At 43.7% G+C, this 18,898-nt stretch overlaps 1 protein-coding gene across 5 annotated transcripts in view; it reads left to right on the top strand.

Annotated features, from left to right (window-relative positions):
• Positions 1-12,910: 12,910 nt before the first annotated feature.
• Positions 12,911-18,898, top strand: part of Tet (tet methylcytosine dioxygenase-like) — a 247,985-nt gene continuing 241,997 nt past the window's right edge. Inside the window, exon 1 of one of the 5 annotated variants that reach the window (XM_076526256.1) lies at positions 12,911-12,993. The gene's annotated coding sequence lies outside the window, so the exon portion shown is untranslated. Of the gene's footprint in view, positions 12,994-13,018; positions 13,175-14,102; positions 14,197-14,652; positions 14,906-18,898 lie in introns of those variants that run through there. The other 4 variants (XM_076526254.1, XM_076526257.1, XM_076526255.1 and 1 more) reach the window with 4 other exon arrangements.

The raw sequence follows: 18,898 nt of genomic DNA, 5'->3' as shown, positions 1-18,898 counted from the left end.
TACACAATGTGACAATTTGTATTGACATTTTTGATGTACTATTTAAAACTTTATATATTCTATATTTTATTCCGTTCCATTCATTTTAGGTCTTATTTTATATTTATTATATTCAGTATGCGTTACGTATGTGTACTTATGTATCTCATGTTTAGTTGAGTGATTAGTGGAGTTTATATTTGTATTCTGTTCTTTCATATTTATTCTACGTTTCATTTTACCTGCGTACATTTTATATCTTGAATCGTGTATAGATGTGTTAATATCTTATTTTATACAACGTGAATATGTATTTGAGTCACTCCCCCTCCTTCCTGATATTTTTTTTCTTTTTTTTTAAGCCAAACTTTATAGTCATAATTTTACTCTTCGAAATTTGTTCTTCCACTGCTGAATAATTATCTTGACTTACGAAGGTGGATTCTGAAATCGTTAACTTTTCATCAAAATTTCTGTTTCGATACAGTGTCGCTATGTTATATGATTCTATCATAAACGAAATTCAAACTCCAGATGAACTTCGAAATTCGATAAAAGTCTCGTGAAAAAGAAACTTTTGCTGAGAAGAAATAAAAACAAACAAGTCTTCTAAAAAGAAAATTAAAGAGAAATGCTTAAATTGAAGTATTCGTCTACCTGATTTACTTGACAATTCCATAATTTGTTCGATATATATACTCTTTGAACTAAACACTTTGATAAAACACCTTGTAAAATACACGACACTCGCGAAAGCCGCGAGACGAATGCTCGACTTGCGTGAATTTTCCATAGATTTATAGCACTCGAGACAAAATTGTGGGAAACAAAGGAAGGCGTCGCATTTTCACCAATCGGCAATGCTTGGAGTTTCGAGTTGCAGGCTACGCTATTAATTCTGTAACTTTTGCATTGGCAGCTTTTGGCAGCTGGTGTTTTTATAAAAATAAAAGCAAAGCTTCGGTCCATAGAATGCGGCTAAGACGAGCGCTGCATCTCACTGCATTCATAATTGAAGAATAAAATGATATTTAAACCTATTCAGTGAAGCATAACTGAAAAGGCAGCAGAGATATAAAAACGAAATTTTGTGTAATTCGAGTATATACTGGGTAGATTTGATTCTGTTGCTCATTATTTAATCATTAACACATTCATTAACACAATTATAAACGACGATTTTATTTGGGCCCAATTTCGAGATGGTTCACTTCGGAACCCTCTACTCATCGCCAAAGTTAATAAGCGGTAAAAAAAGTCGTGCCAAATCATAGCTCACATTGCCAACAAACCTAGTAGTATTAAGACACTATTAAGCAGAAACATTCGTCAACTTCGACGGCCCATGTCTCACTAACCAGGCACGATTTTTAAAAATCTCGAACGACATTTGTCGTTGCGAAACAATAAGTAGCACCTCCTATAGCACCACCTCACTGCTACTCAAAAATTGCATTTCGTCCGCATACTACGATAATTGCATTTTGGCCAGCTATTAGTGAAAAGAAACCACCGTGTATTCCTAGCGATCCGATGGCCGACGCGTTTCGAACGAGCGAGAGCAAACGGCGTAGAACGAAAGAAAGCTGGGAAAAGAAGTTGGAATCTTGATAAAGACGATCGATCAATTCCCAGGAAAAAAGGAATCGTATGAAGAGGAACCCTGACACGCGAGAACGGGCTCCCTGGCTGCCGTCTACCTGACGTTTAGCTTCGACTGGCCCGATATTTGCCGTAGGACGAAATCCGTCCGGTAAGATTTTATCTGTCCCTTGGATTCTTTCCAATATCGATCCGAGGCGGCAGCTGCCGGGCTCATCGCAAACTTCATTAAGATCGAGTATCATTTAATAAGTTCGAAAGGAGCACAATAAACCGGCGAATTTCCCTCGAACTCGGCCGCGGCTCGATAGCCGATATTAATTTTCGCGAGAGCGCGGCCAGACTGCGATCGATCGCGGCGGCGGGATGAGCCCCGGCGTTGAAATTTCACGCGGACGCTTTTCGGGGGGAATTTCGCGGGAACGAAATCTCCGGCACCGGTGCGCGGGCGTTGAAATCTCCGGCGCACTGTGCTACGCTTCGCCCGAAAAATTATAACCAAAATCGTCCGTGACAAATGATTCTCCCTTTCTTATACCATTCGAGTCGATCGCGAAGCTTTGTTTCACTTCCATGCGGTTTTATTTGACGCAGGAACGGGAAAAATAGTTTTGGCCAGCTACCGAGGCCAAGCAGACCACTCGCTAACATAGTCAGATATCTCTTGAAACGGAATAACGTTTCCAAGATTTCATCGAATGAGTTGTTGAGATTTTAGGGAGACTACTTTACTAGATTACTATTTTAAGCATTATTTTATTTTCAAGTGTTTTTATTTGACACGGGAAGGGGTGAAATCGTTTTGACCAGCTATTGTGACCAAATAAACCATTCACTAAATTATTCAGACACCTCTTAAAACGGAACAACTTCTTCAAAAATGCACCAAATGAATTATATTTTATTGAGATTTTAGCGAGGCACTCGCGAAGCTTTGTTTCATTTCCAAAGTGTTTTTATTTAACAGAGAAAGAAGTAAAATAATTTTGGCCAGCTCCTGAGACCAAATAAACCACTAACTAAAATATTCAGACACCTCTTAAAACGGAGTAGCTTTTCCAAGATTTGATCAAAAGAATTATATTTTCTTGAATATTTAGTGTGACTACTTTACTATATCGATCTTTTTTCTTTTATTTAAGTAGCTCATGAAGCATTGTGTCACTCCCAAGTGATTTTATTTGACGCAGAAAGGAGTAACATCATTTTGGCCAGCTATTGAGGTGAAACAAACCGCGCACTAAAATAGGATCAAATGATTCAACGAAGTTTAAATCATTTTAAAGGGATCAGTTTTCTTAACATTGACCAGTAAGATTTATGCAAAAATTACAATGACGTTTTCCTAACTATTCTTATCAGAAACCAGAAGGAAAATTTCGACAGTTCGTAGAAGCAAAAATCATTTATTTTTGTCATCATTGCAACAGATTGGAATTTTAAAAATTTCGAAAAGAACAGTTAAAAATAATTCGAATCGTTTGTTGCAATTTTGAAGAAATTTTGAAAGATTGTCGAAACGTTTTAGCGACTGTGCGTCCATGTTTCTGCGATTGGGCGAGTCGCCGCAGCCTCATGTGAAAAATCCATCTCGATTCGGTGCTGCGTGGAGCCGCCTCGATCTTGCGAGGCACGGTCACGCGCGTCATTGGCCCGCGTGCCATGTGCACGGGACAAATACAGTGGCAAAAGCAGCTGCAACATCGTGACACGCGTCTATTGTCGGCGCGCCGTGGCATCGAGAAATGAAAAATCGTCCCCCTCCCCTCTCGTCACCCCTCGCCATCCCCTTGCCGCCCCACCCTGTCTGTCCTTGCCCTTTTTCGACCGATCTCGCAGGGGACGTTCACCTGGACCACGACGGATTCTTTTTGGGAAAATCCGAACGAAAACGAATCACGCTGGAAACGTCTTCGCATTGTGTTCATACGCAACCATCCGCCGCGTGAATCTGCCTCTCACATTTCTTCCGATTCTCTCAGATTCTGTATTCTTTTAACGTCATCTTTATCGATTCTTTTTTTGTGTCTACCTATTTTCACAAGATTTTTGTGATCGCCGTAGGAAAAGCTGTTACGTGTTGAATGGTATCCTTTATAGGTGACTCACCCTGTATACATATTTTTAGCGAAATTTATTTTATGGTTATTACAGGAGAAGTTGAAATTAATTGTGGAAAAGCGATTAGGCTTGCAATACATACAGCTTCCAATGGAATTTTAGGAGAATTCTTTTTTAGGAAACACCCAGTATATCGATTTTTATATAAATTAGTTTTGCAGTCGTTATAGCTGAAGTTAAGAAATCAGTTGAGGGAGTATGATACAAGTTGGAAAGTAATTTTCAACTGAAAATTTTGAGGAAGTGCGTTTTTAGGTGACTCGCCCTGTATATCTATATTTACCAATTGATTTTATGATTATTATAGGAAAAGTTAAGATCGATTGTGGAAAGAAAAGGCTAAGCTCGGGAAATAGCTTGCAATGGAATTTTAGACGATTTCTTTTTCAGGGGACACCCTGTATATTTACTTTTACATAAATTTATTTTTGTTGTTGTTATAGGTAAAGTTGAAAAGTCAATTGAGGAAAGTTAATTGAACTTAGGAATTAATTTTACAATAAGAATTTTCAGAGGGTGCTTTTTAGGTGACCCACCCTGTATATCTATCGCGTATCAAATTAATTTTGTAATTGTTGCAGAAGAAGTGTTAAAATCAACTGAGAAAAATTGAGTGAAGCTAGAAAGTGGTTTTAAATTAAGAACTCCGGAAGATGTCTTTTTCAAATGACTCACCCTGTATATTTATTGTTACATAAATTAATTTTATAATCGTTATAGGTAAAGTCGAAAAATTCAGTTGAGGAAAAAATATTTGAAGTTAGATAGTAAATTTGTGAAGTAAGAATTTTTAGAGGGTGCTTTTTAAGTGACACCCTATATATATCGCATATCAAATCAATTTTGTAATCATCACAGAAAAAGTGTTCAAAATAATAGGAAAAACTGAGTAAAATGAGAAAGTGATTTTAAATTAAGCACTCCGAGAAGTGTCTTTTTTAAGTAGCTCACCCTATATATCGATTTTTACAGAAATTAATTTTATAATCGTTATAGGTAAACATAGACAAAAGGTCAATTTCGGAAGAGTGATTGTAGTTAGAAAGTAATTTTCAACTAAGAATTTTCAGAGGATGCTTTATTAAGTGACACACCCTGTGTATCTATGTCTGCGAAATTTTGTTACAATCGTCGTAAAAGAAGCAGAGAAGTGAATTAAGGAGAATGAAACATAGAAACTAATTTCTAATGAAAAAATAGTGCAAGGGGTCGGTCGACCCTTTCGGTGAAAAACTAGTGCCGGATTGAAAGGGTCAATGTCGAACGTGATCCAAGGGTCAACGACTCACCTGTTTCGATCCTTTATCCGTTTATCAATCGAAAGACAGTGTCCGCTCCCGGCGCGAACGTAATAAGCCAGAGGAAACATAAACACCTCGATAGAACATTACATTTGTACAGTTAACAACATATTCCAGTGTCTCGAACATAGTGAGCTGTCTAATAATATTCGCCGAGATCCGTATCCACCGTGAAGCTCGATCAGATCGTAAACGGTAGAAACGGATTGTTTATTGTTTCCTGTTTGTTTACCGCGAGGGTACATACGTAACGCGATCGCGATTACTGTTCTATTTATACCGGGGAGAGTAACGTTCATACGATTTCGAACGGTGCATCGGTGCAATCGATAATTCCCATCCCCGGAGCCGGGCATCACCCAGGAGTGAATCATCGGGCGGCGGTCAGCATCGCTCAAGATCCAGACGGAGATCAGGGCTGATTCCTTCTCCATGATCCGTGTACCCGTGGAAATAAATAGGAGGGGAGGGGGGGGGTCGAGGGCGTTTTGTCGGCGATAAAACATATTCGAGCGCTTGCTGGAACAAAATGGGGTCGATGAACCCACCGCGGTCTGGAATGCGAATTTCGTGGCCAAAAGTAATTTTTACAAACTTCAATTCAAGATATTCACACGGTATTAATTTCGGCTTACGGAATAAGGGATCTTTGTGCAAAATAAAAAATGTCTAAGTTAACTATAAGAAATATAACTTGTATGAAAATGTTTTTCTTTTTTTAATAATCGTAATAAATTGTAAATAATGCAATGATATCTTTGGGTTCTTCTAACGTCGTTTCGGTATTGTATTTGACGTACTCAGTTTTGCCATAAATACATAAAATCCGAAGTCTAATTATATTCGTTTTAATAACGGTTTCATGTATGACGACAGTGTGTGTTAAAATTACGATCTTGCTGTAAGAATTTTTTGTTTCATTTTCGTTAAATTGTTTCTGCACTCAATTTTTATTTTGTGCAAAGATCCGCCGTCTATTAATTATTCTTATATTATTTATAATATATATATATATATATATATATATATATATATATATATATATATATATATATTGTAAATAAGCACACAAAACTTTTGTTGCAAATTTTTCTTGTGCAGAATTCATAATTTATTTCTCTTCGACAAATATTATTTATAATAATATTATTATATACATTATTTACAAGAATATTATTATTTACATTATTTACATTATTAATATTTGTTTAATTGTAATATATATTATTACAAACAAATATTAAACAAAATTTTAAAAAATAATATATATAATAAACAAATATTATTGTAAATAATATAAATAATAATATTATTGCAAATAATATAAATAATAATATTATTGCAAATAATATAAATAATAATATTATTGCAAATAATGTAAATAATATTATTGTAAATAATATTTGTCGAAAAGAAATGACTTATGAATCCGGCACAAAAAAAGATTAGCAACAAAAACTTTGTCCGTTTATTTACAAATCTCGCTGTGACGAATTTCGAATTTTCTTTTCGTAGAACAAAATATTTTGTAAAAGAAATGCATATTTTGGATTCGACGATACTCTAGCCGATATCGAGAGCAACCCAACGATCCGCCGCAACATAACCTTAGACGTAGAAATAACGTCGAAATAATATTGGCCGGCTGAAGCGAAATCGAGACCGCGACGCTCGGCCGGTGAAACGAACCCCGCGGGACGGAGGATGCATCCTACTGTCGCCGTCGAAGCCGCCGTGTCGTCGCCCCTTCTTAGATGAATCCCGCATTAATTTGTATCTGCATACGCCATTATTATGTTAATCGGTAGCGCGTCAAACGTTTCGCGGCACCGAGTTGTTCACGATTAAACGCGTCCCCGCCAAGCCATGGGAAAACCGACCGCAAGGGCTTTCCATCGCAGAGGGCCGCGTCGTCGTGCCAACAACGGTGAACCAATGTTTTTCACCCCGCCGCGGCCGGGCTTTCTTCCTTTTTTTCGAAAAAAAAACCGCTCTCGTCAGTTAGCGCGCGAAGATCAACCCTTCGCGCGACGGGTCTCTCGTTATCTCCTTTCACGAGGACAAATGGGGTAATTAGGGCTCCCTGTGCACTAATTTATGTTGGGTGCGCCTGTTCGTTGTCCAGCGGTGGCGAAATTGTCATTGTTGGCGACGCTGGCATTCTAAGTCACGGTGTGCACAGTAAATTCTCTCGAATTGTCCGGCAGTTTGTAAACAAATATGGACAATTCGGGGGGAGGAGATACGATTATTCGAACTTAGCTGTTCCTTTTTATAGCGAGACTCGAATAATCGTATCCCCTCTTCCCAAATTGTCCATTTTTATCTACAAGCTGATGGACAAGTTATACAGAATTAGTGTAGCCAATTACTATGTGCCCTCTGTTTATTTTCAAGCACAATTGACTTTATATTTTTATCGTCTAAGGAGAATAAAATTTTTTATCTGAAATCAATTTGTTATTTTTATTTATTTGTTAATTCATTTATTTGTTAAAATTGAACAACTTTATAATTGACTTCTCAATCCTACATTGTAATAAAAATGGCGGAAGGCCGCGTCAGGTACTTTCAATGTCAGATATCAATTCTCTTAGCTACCTTGTCTACAGTAAGTTCTCTCAAATTGTCCATTTGTCTCCAAGCTGATGGACAATTAGAGATGTACGTATTTTTTCGTACGTATTTTGTACTTTTGTGTGTTTTTTCAAATTCAATTTTAACAAACAAATAATTAATTGATTTTAGATAAAAAAAAGTTTCATACGTCTAATAAGATAAAAATACAAAATTAATTATGCTTGAAAATAGCATATGTAATAATAAGCCACAATAATTGGCCATCTCAATTCTGGGCAACTTTTGCAAAAGGAACCTACATTCACCGAGTTCACGCTGTTGGGTCACTATCAAGGGTCAATAGCTCCCGACCGTGGAGTCAAACATGCTGCTTAACAGTGTTTAAAAATCCGTGAATGTACCCGCAGCAATAGTCGGCTATAATAGTCTTCGATAAAAAAAAAGAAGGAAGAAACCGTCTGCCCGTATCCGCAGCCTGGTCCGCGACGACACCTTGAACAAGCGTCTATTTTCTAGCGGTTAGAGGATGCCCTCATGAGGCACTTACAAGGAGAGGTCCCCGTACGTGACGCTCACTTTTCGATGAGCTTTTGCACGGTGGTAGAGCTGGTAGAACTGAATCCAATGATACCCGGTTTCAGGCGCAGACGGCTTATAGTTTTTCAGATATTTAACGTTAAAGTTGTTAATAACAGAGCCAGAAAGATAAGCTGGATTTCGGGCCCGGGTACGCAGCGGAGTGGTGGGGACGTCGAGAAGCGCTCGCGAGCGGTGGAGTGGGGGAGAAGAACCTATGGGAAGACTCACGCACTCCCATTCCTAATGTTCCCTGTCTACCATTCCCCCACCACTTGCGAGAACTTCTCTGGCATGCCTGGACGCGACGCGCCGCGGCGGCTCGTCTTTCCGGCTTTGTCATTGACAACTTTAACGTTAAATACCTCAGAAACCATAAGTCACGCGCACCAAACATTGGGTATCATTGAATTCAGCTTTATGAGCTCTATCACTGTGAAAAATCTTATCGAAAAGTGAACGTTACGCCGGGGACTTCTCCTTGTTAGACGGTAACAGGCAACGGCTTAACCCTTTAACGGCGGATCTTTTTGACAAAAATGCAACTTAACTCATCACTGCCAAATTGTCTTTTTTAATTTTTGACGGGAGAAGTTATGTATATACACAAAAAGTTGTGTAACAATGTTATTAGTTGTGTAACAATTATATTCAAATTATGTTTTGTTGTTAAAATATTTTACATCTTTTAAAAAGTCCCAAATGGGGATTGTGCACGTTGCATGAATAAAAAAGAAAGAAAAAATTTTTCTTTATTGTATGAAAAACAAAAGACTGAGTAAGTAACACATAATTACAGTAACATCTAAATTACATATTTACGTATGGTATTTAATTATGATATAGAAACCAAACCAAAAATATCATACTTCAAATATGACAATTTTATTGTGTTCAACTTACAGATGATTTCCAAATTTGTTCACTTCTTGAAAAAAAAAAACGAAACACAAAATACACACCGTCTGCTATAAACAATATTGACTGATACGTATAAAATTATTATTAAACTGTCAAACGCACCTGATATATTCTTTGCGCCACACAAATGGTGTACACAAAATTCCAAAATCTCCAATGAGGATCGTGACAATTAATGAATTAATATGATTGGGATTGTTTATAATTTCATTTAGCAATTTTTTCAACATATTTTTCGATGTACTTCTTCTACAAACCTTGATAAACCTGCGGATAATGTTAATCAGTTGTCTGAAATTGGACAGTCGAATAACGATATTTATATTCTGGGTCCAAATTGACCCGAGTCAGCGGCGTTCAAGTGTCGGATAAGGAACGTTCATCTAAATGGGGGTTTCGGGTGAAAGTTATCTCGACGATATCGGCAACCGGTTCAGATCCCATGATCCTGCGGTTCCAGCTCCCCCACTCCCCACCCCCACCGCCAGTTCGACGCGTTTCACGTGGAGAAGCAGGGATCGACGCGTTTCCCGTCGAATTAGAGTTCAATTTGCGAGCCTACCGAGCTTCTTTTCCGGGACTCGTAAAAAAACGTCGTAAAAGCTCGCTCGGCGACCCTGGCCCGAAACCCCCGGCGACCAATCCGCGCCCCTAGACACGAGCTTTTCTTCCGCTGTTCTTCCCGCCTCCCCCACCACGTAGTCGCTAACGATTTATTTCGACGAGCCTCTTCGGATTCGATATCAACGCGCTTTTCGTTGGCCCGCAGGCAACAACCCTTCCACCACCACCGCCGCCGCCAACGCCACCACCCGCCCCTTGACCGTTACGCTGGGATCGAGGACGGCGGAGAAGCGACCCGGTTGACACGCGGCGGAACGGTGTCCTTTCTGCCGCCTTTGTCGATGGGCGTTCATTCTGAAATTTGGGTTACTGAACCTGATTAACCCTTTCGCACGCCGGTGCCCGCTCGAGCGTTAAGAATCGCGGCGCGTTTCTGGTCAACGGAATCGGACGACGTCCTTCCTTGGGTCAACGGCTGGCTGAACGGTTCACCGGATGCCGGCTCGGGAACTTCGGCCGTCGCACGGTGCCACAGAGGCCCGATGTCATGGTCAAAATCATGAAAATCGAACCTGCCGATGGGGAGGTTTCTACTCCTGGATTTGGCCACTTTAACGATGCCTCTATGGGGTGGAAAACGCGAGAGAACACATACTTTCATTCCCGAGTGGCAATTGCACTTCGAACTTCGAGTTTGTCGGGCAATCGACAGCGACAAGTGCAGAGTGCAGTGGAATTTTCAATGATTTCTTTGTTAGGAGACACCCTGTATATCTATTTTTACATAAATTAATTTTGTAGTAGTTATAGGTAAGGTTGTGGAATCAATCGAGGGAGAATGATACAAGTTGGAAAGTTATTTTTGATTAAGAATTTTAAGTGGATGCTTTTCTAGGTGACACACCCTGTATATCTGTAATTATCGAATTAATTTTATGATTATTACTGAAAAAGGTTACAATCGTTTGTGAAAAAGCGATTAAACTTAGGAAATTACTTACAATGGAATTTTCAGAGATTTCTTGTTTATGGTACACCCTGCATATCTATTTTTATATAAATTAATTTTGTCGTTATAGATAAAGTTGAAAAATCAATTCAGGGAGAATAATACAAGACAGGAAGTAATTTTCGACTAAGAATTTTGAGCCGATGCTTTTCTAGGTGACACACCCTGTATATCTGTATTTATCGAATTAATTTTATGATTATAATTCAAAAAAGTTACAATCGTTTGTGAAAAAGCGATTAAGCTTAGAAGATTATTTGCAATTGAGTTTTCAAAGATTTTTTGTTTACAAGACACCCCATTAATATAAATTAATTTAATAGTTGTTATAGATAAAATTGAGAAATCATTTCAGGTTATCATATCAGGTTTCAATCATTTCAGTTGGAAAGTAATTTTCGACTAAGAATTTTGAGGGGAAGCTTTTCTAGGTGACACACCCTGTATATATTTACCGAATTAATTTTATGATTATTATAGAAAAAGTTACAACTGACTGTGGGAAAGCGATTAAACTTAGGAAATTACTTGCAATAGAATTTTCGAAGTCTTCTTGTTTGAGAGACACCCTGTATATCTATTTTTACATAAATTAATTTTGTAATCGTGAGGGCGAATGAAATGTATTTACTGTAAATTCATGGACATAACTTTTGCGTCCTACGCGGTCCTGCCTTCAAACTTATTTAGTTTATACCTTCATCTTTCTGTAGTTAAAAAATTGCTGTATCGACCTACACTTTTATCCATTATAGTCATTTTTGATGAGACAACTTATGGCATACGGGCTCACGGAAGTATTTAAAACGGAATAACTTTTTAAAAATCCTGCCAAATTAATTCAATTGTTTCACGAAGACCACTTTATTGGACAATGTCGAAAATTATTTTGGAAAAAAATTGCAATTTCTCGGATTAAAAAGAAATGTTTCAATTATGTGTCGACAACTTCATGAATTTCTCTGGAACAAATATTTTACAATATTCTTTGATAGAAATATACTTTCAGGTAACGAAATAAGAAAGAATAGTTGTCGATAACCGGCAACTATAAAAACAAACGATCGAATAATCGCATCTCCTCTTCCCAAAGTTGCCCACTTTTGTACCCAAGCCGAGGGACAATTAGGGAGAATTTACTGCACCGTTTTTCGTCTATGACTTCGATAAAAAAAGGTCCACTGTTGTTAAAATCAGCGAACTCGAAACGCGGAACGAAGACATTATCATCGTTCCATAATCGCGAAGATGTCGAACAAGGCGGGCAAGTGTCGTCGAATCCCCGAAATCTAAAAATAAATAGAAAGACACGGCCTCTATAAGTTCATTGACGGTGACCGGGCGTCTCTAATAAAAGAAACGTTCGGCTAAAAAGCTGAACGAGTTGCCGGAGGTATCCTGAACAGCCCTCGGCGAAGTGGAGCACTGAAAGCGCATAAGCATTTCAAGCCCCGCAGCGGAGTCGGCATTCGCTGAAATCCCCGCGATTTCTAAAAATCGTGAAAAGGCAAAGGAGCTGAACAAGCGGGAGCCCTCGCAGCGGCAAAGAGGAATACACTCGGCAAACTAAATTCCCCGAAGCTGACACATTTTCCGGTAGATTTTTCCCGGGCGAAACGATTGCGCAACGAGGAGCAATCGAAGAGAGAAGCCGGGGCACGTAACGAGAGAAAGCGTGATCGGGAAAAAGAGGAATCAGAAGAAGAAGGCGAAAAGCTTTTGCGTTCGGTCGAAGCAGGTTCGCAGCATCCCCTTGTTGCTTAGGCATCAAGCGAGGGGTTGGTAGCCGACGGCACTGCGCCTGCGTCCTCCTTTTCCCTGCCCTCCTCCACGCCCCGCCGCGTGTCCCCTCCCTCGGCGGAACGCATCGAAATCTTTCGTACTCCGTCTTGTGTTCGGTCAACTAACTCGGCTCGGCCCCTCTCTCTCGCTCCTGGTGCCGTCCGTCCTACTCTGGCGTCCCTCCTCTCGCTCTCGCCGTTGATTGTCACGCGGCGTGAGCGAGCGAGAGAGAGAGAAAGAGAGAGCGCGCGCGCGAGCCGGAGTCGCCCGACGCGCACGCGAGAGCGAGACCGAGGGAAAGGGAGAGAGAGGCGGCGTGCACGAGCGTACGCTCGAGTTCCCTCTCCCTTTCCCTTGGGCCGACGATGGTCCTGGCCGTATCCTGGGTTCCCGCCATGACGAACGGGATGACACCCGAGCGGTGCCGAGCGCCGCCGAATCGCGACCGACCGCCGAAACGCGGGCAGCTGCGACTCCGCACGGACAAAGAATACTCTTGGAGCATACAGTCACCGCGCGGCGAGCACACTCACCACGGGGCAGTCCGCCGAACCAAAGGTACAGTGTTTTGATGCGTGCTCGTGAGGCCGGCCCGACGGTGTCCGGCCGTGAACACGTATCGTCCTCGGTGCATCGCGGCTACACGGGCCCGCCGGAGTGATACTAGCCTCTGCGTAACCGACCGAGAGGAGGCCGAGAGGGTAGCAAAGCAAACGGAGTTACAGAGTGGGAATAACGGGTGAGAGCGAGAGAGAGAGAGATTGAGCGAGAGATAGAAAGATATATATATACATAGAGAGCGTGAAAAGAAAGGAAACAAAACCGTTCGTCGTACGTGTGCGTGTGGCGTTTCGGTACGCGAGTTCTGTCGGAGGACGGCGGAGGGGGAGGGGCAGAGAAACGTGAATCCTGGTGGAATTATTCGGCCGTTGCTGGTTACCTGCACACACGTGACACGTCCTGGTGCGTCCGGCGACTGACCGCCGCGTTTTCGGAGCACAAGTGTCGGGGATGAAAATAAGACGAGAGTCAAGAGACTCTGATCGTTGTTTCGAGTTCAAAATCAATTTGTTTTCTCCGATTTTGTTTTTTTTTTGGAACGAAGTGAGCGCAGAGGATCTTGATTCTGGTCTCGTTCTTGGGTCGATTGCACAGTCGGGGGCCCTGCATGTATACGCACGGTGATACCGAACGGAGGAACAGTGGGGAAACGGAGCAGTTCGTGGTGAATCCGAGGGCCAGGATAGGGGACCCGGCGAGCCCTATCGGGGGGTCAGTGTCGGACGGTTCTCGCGGCGATAGCTCGCCGATCTGGTGCCGGTGATCGTGATCGAACGTTCGCAGCCTCCGTGGCCCCGAGAAATTTGGTAACGTCGCTGGCGGGGCTGTGGAACGGTAGTGGCAGCGCGGCAACGGCAACGACGGCGACAGGCCGACCGGACGGGTGGAGTGTACAGCAGGAGGGAGCGAGCGCGCCGAGGATCACTCTCGCTTTCGTTCGGGCCTCTCCGTCTCCCGTTCTCTCTCTGTCCCTCTGTCCCTCTCTTTCTGCGTCTTTCCTTTCTCCCTTGCTCGCCGGTTGCCACGAAGAGGGAGCGAGAAAGAGAGAGAGTGAGAGCAAGGGACGGTGGGAAAGAGAGAGCGCCGGGGGGGGAGGAGAGGAGCGTTCACGAGACGGAGCTGGAGAAAGAAAGAGATAGAGGGAGGGAGAGAAGGAGAGATAGAGAGCTCGTCCAACCGAAGGAGCCGGGAAAGAGAAGGGTAAGTGCGCGAGCCTGTAGTTTCCGTGGAAATGAGTGCCCGTTGGTAAAACGCGTCCCAATTATGCCAATCGGATCACCGGTCGTCGCCGTCGTCGTCGTCGTCGTCGTCGTCGTTGTTGATCGTGTGGCACGGTGTCTGCTGGCCGGGACCGAGAAAATGGAGGCCTCCGCCGCAAGTAGAATGGTCCTGCGGAATAAAAATGCGGAAGTCGTCACGTTTCCGTCGTCCTGGCCTCCTTGCTGCGTCCGTCGATGATCACCACCACCGCCATCACCATCGGCACCACCTCTACCACAATCTCACCACCACCACCACCACCACCACCACCGCCGCCTCTACTACCACCACCATACCACCACCACCACCACCACCACCAACCACCACCACCGCCACCACCACCACCGTCGCAACCGCCACCACCACCACCACCCAGCGGCACCACTACCACCGCTGCCACCACTACCATTGCCGTCAACGCCTCCTGCTAGCCGGCGGCGATGCACGGTAGTGTCCTCGAGCACGGCGTGCACGCATCGTGCTGCGAATGTTTCACGAGTCTCGCGCGGTGCGTCAGACAAAAACGCGTTGTGTCGTCGTGAGAGACGAGTGACGGGCCAAAGTGTGCATCCCTTCGAGAATTCTACCGGTGTTATCGAGACTCGGCTCAGACGCCTCGTCGATGCCACGCGTAGTGTATGGGAAACAGGTTCTTAACGTTTCATCTTTCTTTCTTCTTCTTTTCTTTTTTTTCTTACTCTACTAACGTTTTCTTCACGACTGTCCTCGCGCGCCTACACGAGAAAAAGAGACAACACAAGCGGCTACACGCGTGTCGCGACGCGCCGGAACAACAGACTCGTTCCCGCGATCGGCGTGTTGTTTGTTTGTTTGTTTGTTTCTTCGAGTTTTCCCCGAAGGTTTTTCGCCCTTCGTCCCCCTCCCCCCGCCCCCCGCGCGGCGGAACCCAACCTAGCCTGAGCCGGGCAGAACAAACGACGCTTTGGTAAACACCATTATCGACTGCGGACCGTGGCCGTTCGTCGATGCTGTACAGTTCGAGAGCCGTTGCGCCAGTGCTCCGTTAAAAAAAAGGAGAGAAAAAAGCGGAGAAGTCACCCCTCAGTTGCCGCGAGATTTTCTTCGCCGGTTCACCGAGAGACCCCCTCGCCGTCGCGTTTGTTCGCAGTGTGTACCCCGCGGTTTGTTGTGCGTCGATCGGCGCGCGTGGTGTGCGGCACGCTTCGCCGAAATTTCGACGGTTTTCCGAGGAGTTTGGGGCCCCGAGAGAGAGAAAGAGAGAGCGGGCGAGGGAAAGAGAGAGCATCGTGGTATCGGAAGTGGGATATCGTGTGGCCCGGGCAGTGCGCGCCTTGTAGAGGAATAAAAGGCACGAGCGATTTCGGCGTGTACACAGGGCCGGGGCCCTGTGTGCCGGCCACAAAAAAAGGGAGAAACGCCGACCGGGTAATAACGTGCAATTTGCAGTTTACGCGATAATAATCGGCGCGTTCGCACGCGATCGAGAGTTCGGGGATCGTTAAGGGGCGGCACTTAGCCGACCGGCACACCGCGGCGATCGGCCGGTCGGTCCCCGACCCGTCCCCGAGAGAGAGAAAGAGAGAGATCGATATTCCGGGTTACGGGACCGGCCGCGTTTTCCCGCGATAACGCGGAAATCGCGCGAACACGGGCCGCGGGTTGGGAGCGGACGAACGTCGCGGGCCCGGGCTAACGTTCGAACTCGTCCAGGGGCCTCCCGTTTCGCGGACGCGATCAATTGCCCTTTCTCTTTCGGGCTCTATTCCTGTCTCGTTCCTTTTTTTCCGCCGGTTCCCTTTCCTGTGGGTGTTCCCTCCTTTTTTGTGCCGGCCGGAGCCGCGCCGCGCCGCGGGCCGACGGGGAGGGGGGCAAATTTCGGCCCACGGAACGGCGGAACGGATCGGAACGGACAAGGAACCAACGTCGTGGACCGCGAGAACAACGGGCGCCAAGAGATTTACGGGCACGCACAGTATCCCTTTTACCCGTTCCTCGGATTCGTTTCTTTTTCTCTCCTTCGTCTCTACTCTCGGCTCGCCTCTCCACCCCCCGCTCCATCGTCTCTCTCGCTCGCTCGCTCGCTCTAGCTCGATCGGCTTTTTTCTCTTTTCGTTTCGCTTCTCCCCGGTTCGCCGTCTCTTTCTTTGGGAGCTCTCGGTCATAGCTGTCGGAATTCTGCGCGCGGCCACGCTCGAAAGGGTTGCCGGCGAAGTTGGCCGCGAGCCGTTTCCAACGAACGGCAACGGTCCTCGTGAAACGCGTGCGCCGATCGCGACGCGGAACGTTCGAGAAACACGTCGTCGGCTCGCTCGCCGGACGGCGACGGATTCTTTCGATCACTCGACGGCCGCGGGTACCCGGCTAGGTCCTCGATTATCCCGGATTTGGCAGGAACGCGTCGTAAAAGACGCCAGTGCCCGGATAATGGAACAGTTGTTACGTTTGCAGTGGGAGATTTTATCGGCTACGGTGTTGCATGTGGATTATCTCGGATCCGGCTGTTTAGATGTGAAATGTGCTTCGGTGATAGGGGATCCGGATATCGGGCCTAGGAGCACCCGACACGTCGCCGCTGGTTTCGCCAGCCAATTTCTTACGATCTGGACACTGGATCCAGTCGAAAAACTGCTGTGCTTCGAGGACCCAATGTTCTAACTTTCTTCGTATTTTTAGTCGGCTCCCCACCCCGATCGCCTTTCGCAAATTTTTCGCACATTCCCCCGTGCACTCTTTATTTCCTTCGAACCATTTCTTACAAGGAACATTGTCCCATCGTCCATCGACCCTTCGCACTCGAAGGGCGATTTTGAGCCACCTGCTGACAATTGTTTACATTTGAAAAGCTGTTGAAAGTGTTGTACGTGTCACGCGACTCGATTGCACTCGTAAAACGCACCAATTATAAATCGCAGAGAATGCAAATAGTTCAGAGAAACTGTTCCGGATTTATGGTTAAAATGTCTCCGAGTGCAAAGGGTTAAGATGTCCGGGAATAGGGGAAATTGTGCTGGCCAAAATTAGGGGACAGTTGATCTAACAAAAAGTCCCCGTTTGTGGGAATGGATCCACCGAACGCAGCAAATTCTAACGCAATTAAAATGGTACTTACCGTATTTCGCGATAACAACTTTTGTGTATTTTTCGTCACAAAACTGTGACAGATATAGCACTTCGAAAGTTTATTGGTGTAGCACTCATTTCCACCGTCGAATCTAACAACAAATTCGCTTGTTTCGTTGCGTAATACGCGACCGGCACGTGACAGTACCTGCATGTTTCATCCCCGCTCGATCTACTCTGTAACGGTTTACAATTTCGTGAATACAACTGCTGTCCAGTATTAGGCACCGTCCGGCGATAGACGAACTCCTTCTATATCGATACGTCAACATAATTGGAGTAATCTTTTATTAGTTTTCACTCAGACTCGGAAAACTGCCCGCTGCTACAGAGACAGTTCAACAATCTGCAGTTTTATTTATTAATTCAATTGAATTACCAATGATTCAATTTAGTGATCAATTGTCAAACTTCTTCCAGTATCTCTGTAGTGTCGCGCACTCCAAATGGAGCGTGCAATTCAAATTTCCCGCCGCAACTGGGGTACTTAACCTCAGCCGTGTCGACAAGTTTTTAAGCGGACTTCCTCGCGTGCAGTTTTTCTCACGAAGTTCTTCTATAAGCGTTCGAAACTTTGTGCAATTTAGGAACACGTTTCACATCAATTTTCACCGAGATCACTGAATTCACTCGCACCGAAGTCGTTGCGTTTGTTACTTCGGATCCCGGTTGGTCCAGACACTGCAATTCAACGAAGTTCCCCGTTTTAATCGTCTGTGATCCAAACTTTTTATATGCGTATTTCAGAATTATATAATTCATCGATTTTCGTCTTTCACGTGACACAATATCGGTGTAAGGTGAATTTTTTAAAAAATTCATCACTTCATTTATTCTTGATTACAATGGATGATTTTCACAACTATAAATAACCGACGATGTTTTTATGATGATCTTTTACCTTCATTCGTCATTTTTTCCTAACGTATTTTTGAAGTTTACTTCACGTAAACTTGTTAGTATGTTGCATGTAGATTAGTCTGTTGCAATCTGTTGCTAGTCCTGTTCCTACGGTAACAGCCATTTATTTAATTGAATTGTCGAGAATTGACTAATTAGGTGACCATTTAAACACACTTCGTTAAAATGACTCGATAAACGAAGTTCGACTGTTAAATAAGTCAGAGAACCTGACAAGCCCGTACGCAACTGCAAAGTTACATTGATCCACGGAGGATATTAACACTCGAACGGCGATATTTTTCGACAAAAATATGACCGATTAAACTTAAGATTATTTATCACTCTATTTACCAATTTTTTCGACATGTTTCGGTGCTCCTGGATGCGTCGACTTTTTTATAGAACTTAATGAAACGTGCGGAAATTTCAATTAATTGTCTTGAACTAAGTGGCCAAATAACAATATTTATACGAACTGGGTCTCGATGGACCCCAGCTCCGCCGTTCGAGGGTTAGGTACTTCTTGTAGATGCGTCGACTATTTTTTCACGGATCTTAATGAAACATGTGAAAATTTAAACTAATTGTCTTAAACTAAGTGGCTAAATAACAATATTTATACGATCTGGGTCTCGAA

The sequence above is a fragment of the Megalopta genalis genome, chromosome 14 (assembly GCF_051020955.1).
Source record: "Megalopta genalis isolate 19385.01 chromosome 14, iyMegGena1_principal, whole genome shotgun sequence".
Taxonomy (NCBI): domain Eukaryota; kingdom Metazoa; phylum Arthropoda; class Insecta; order Hymenoptera; family Halictidae; genus Megalopta; species Megalopta genalis.
This window is presented reverse-complemented; position numbering and strand designations above follow the sequence as displayed.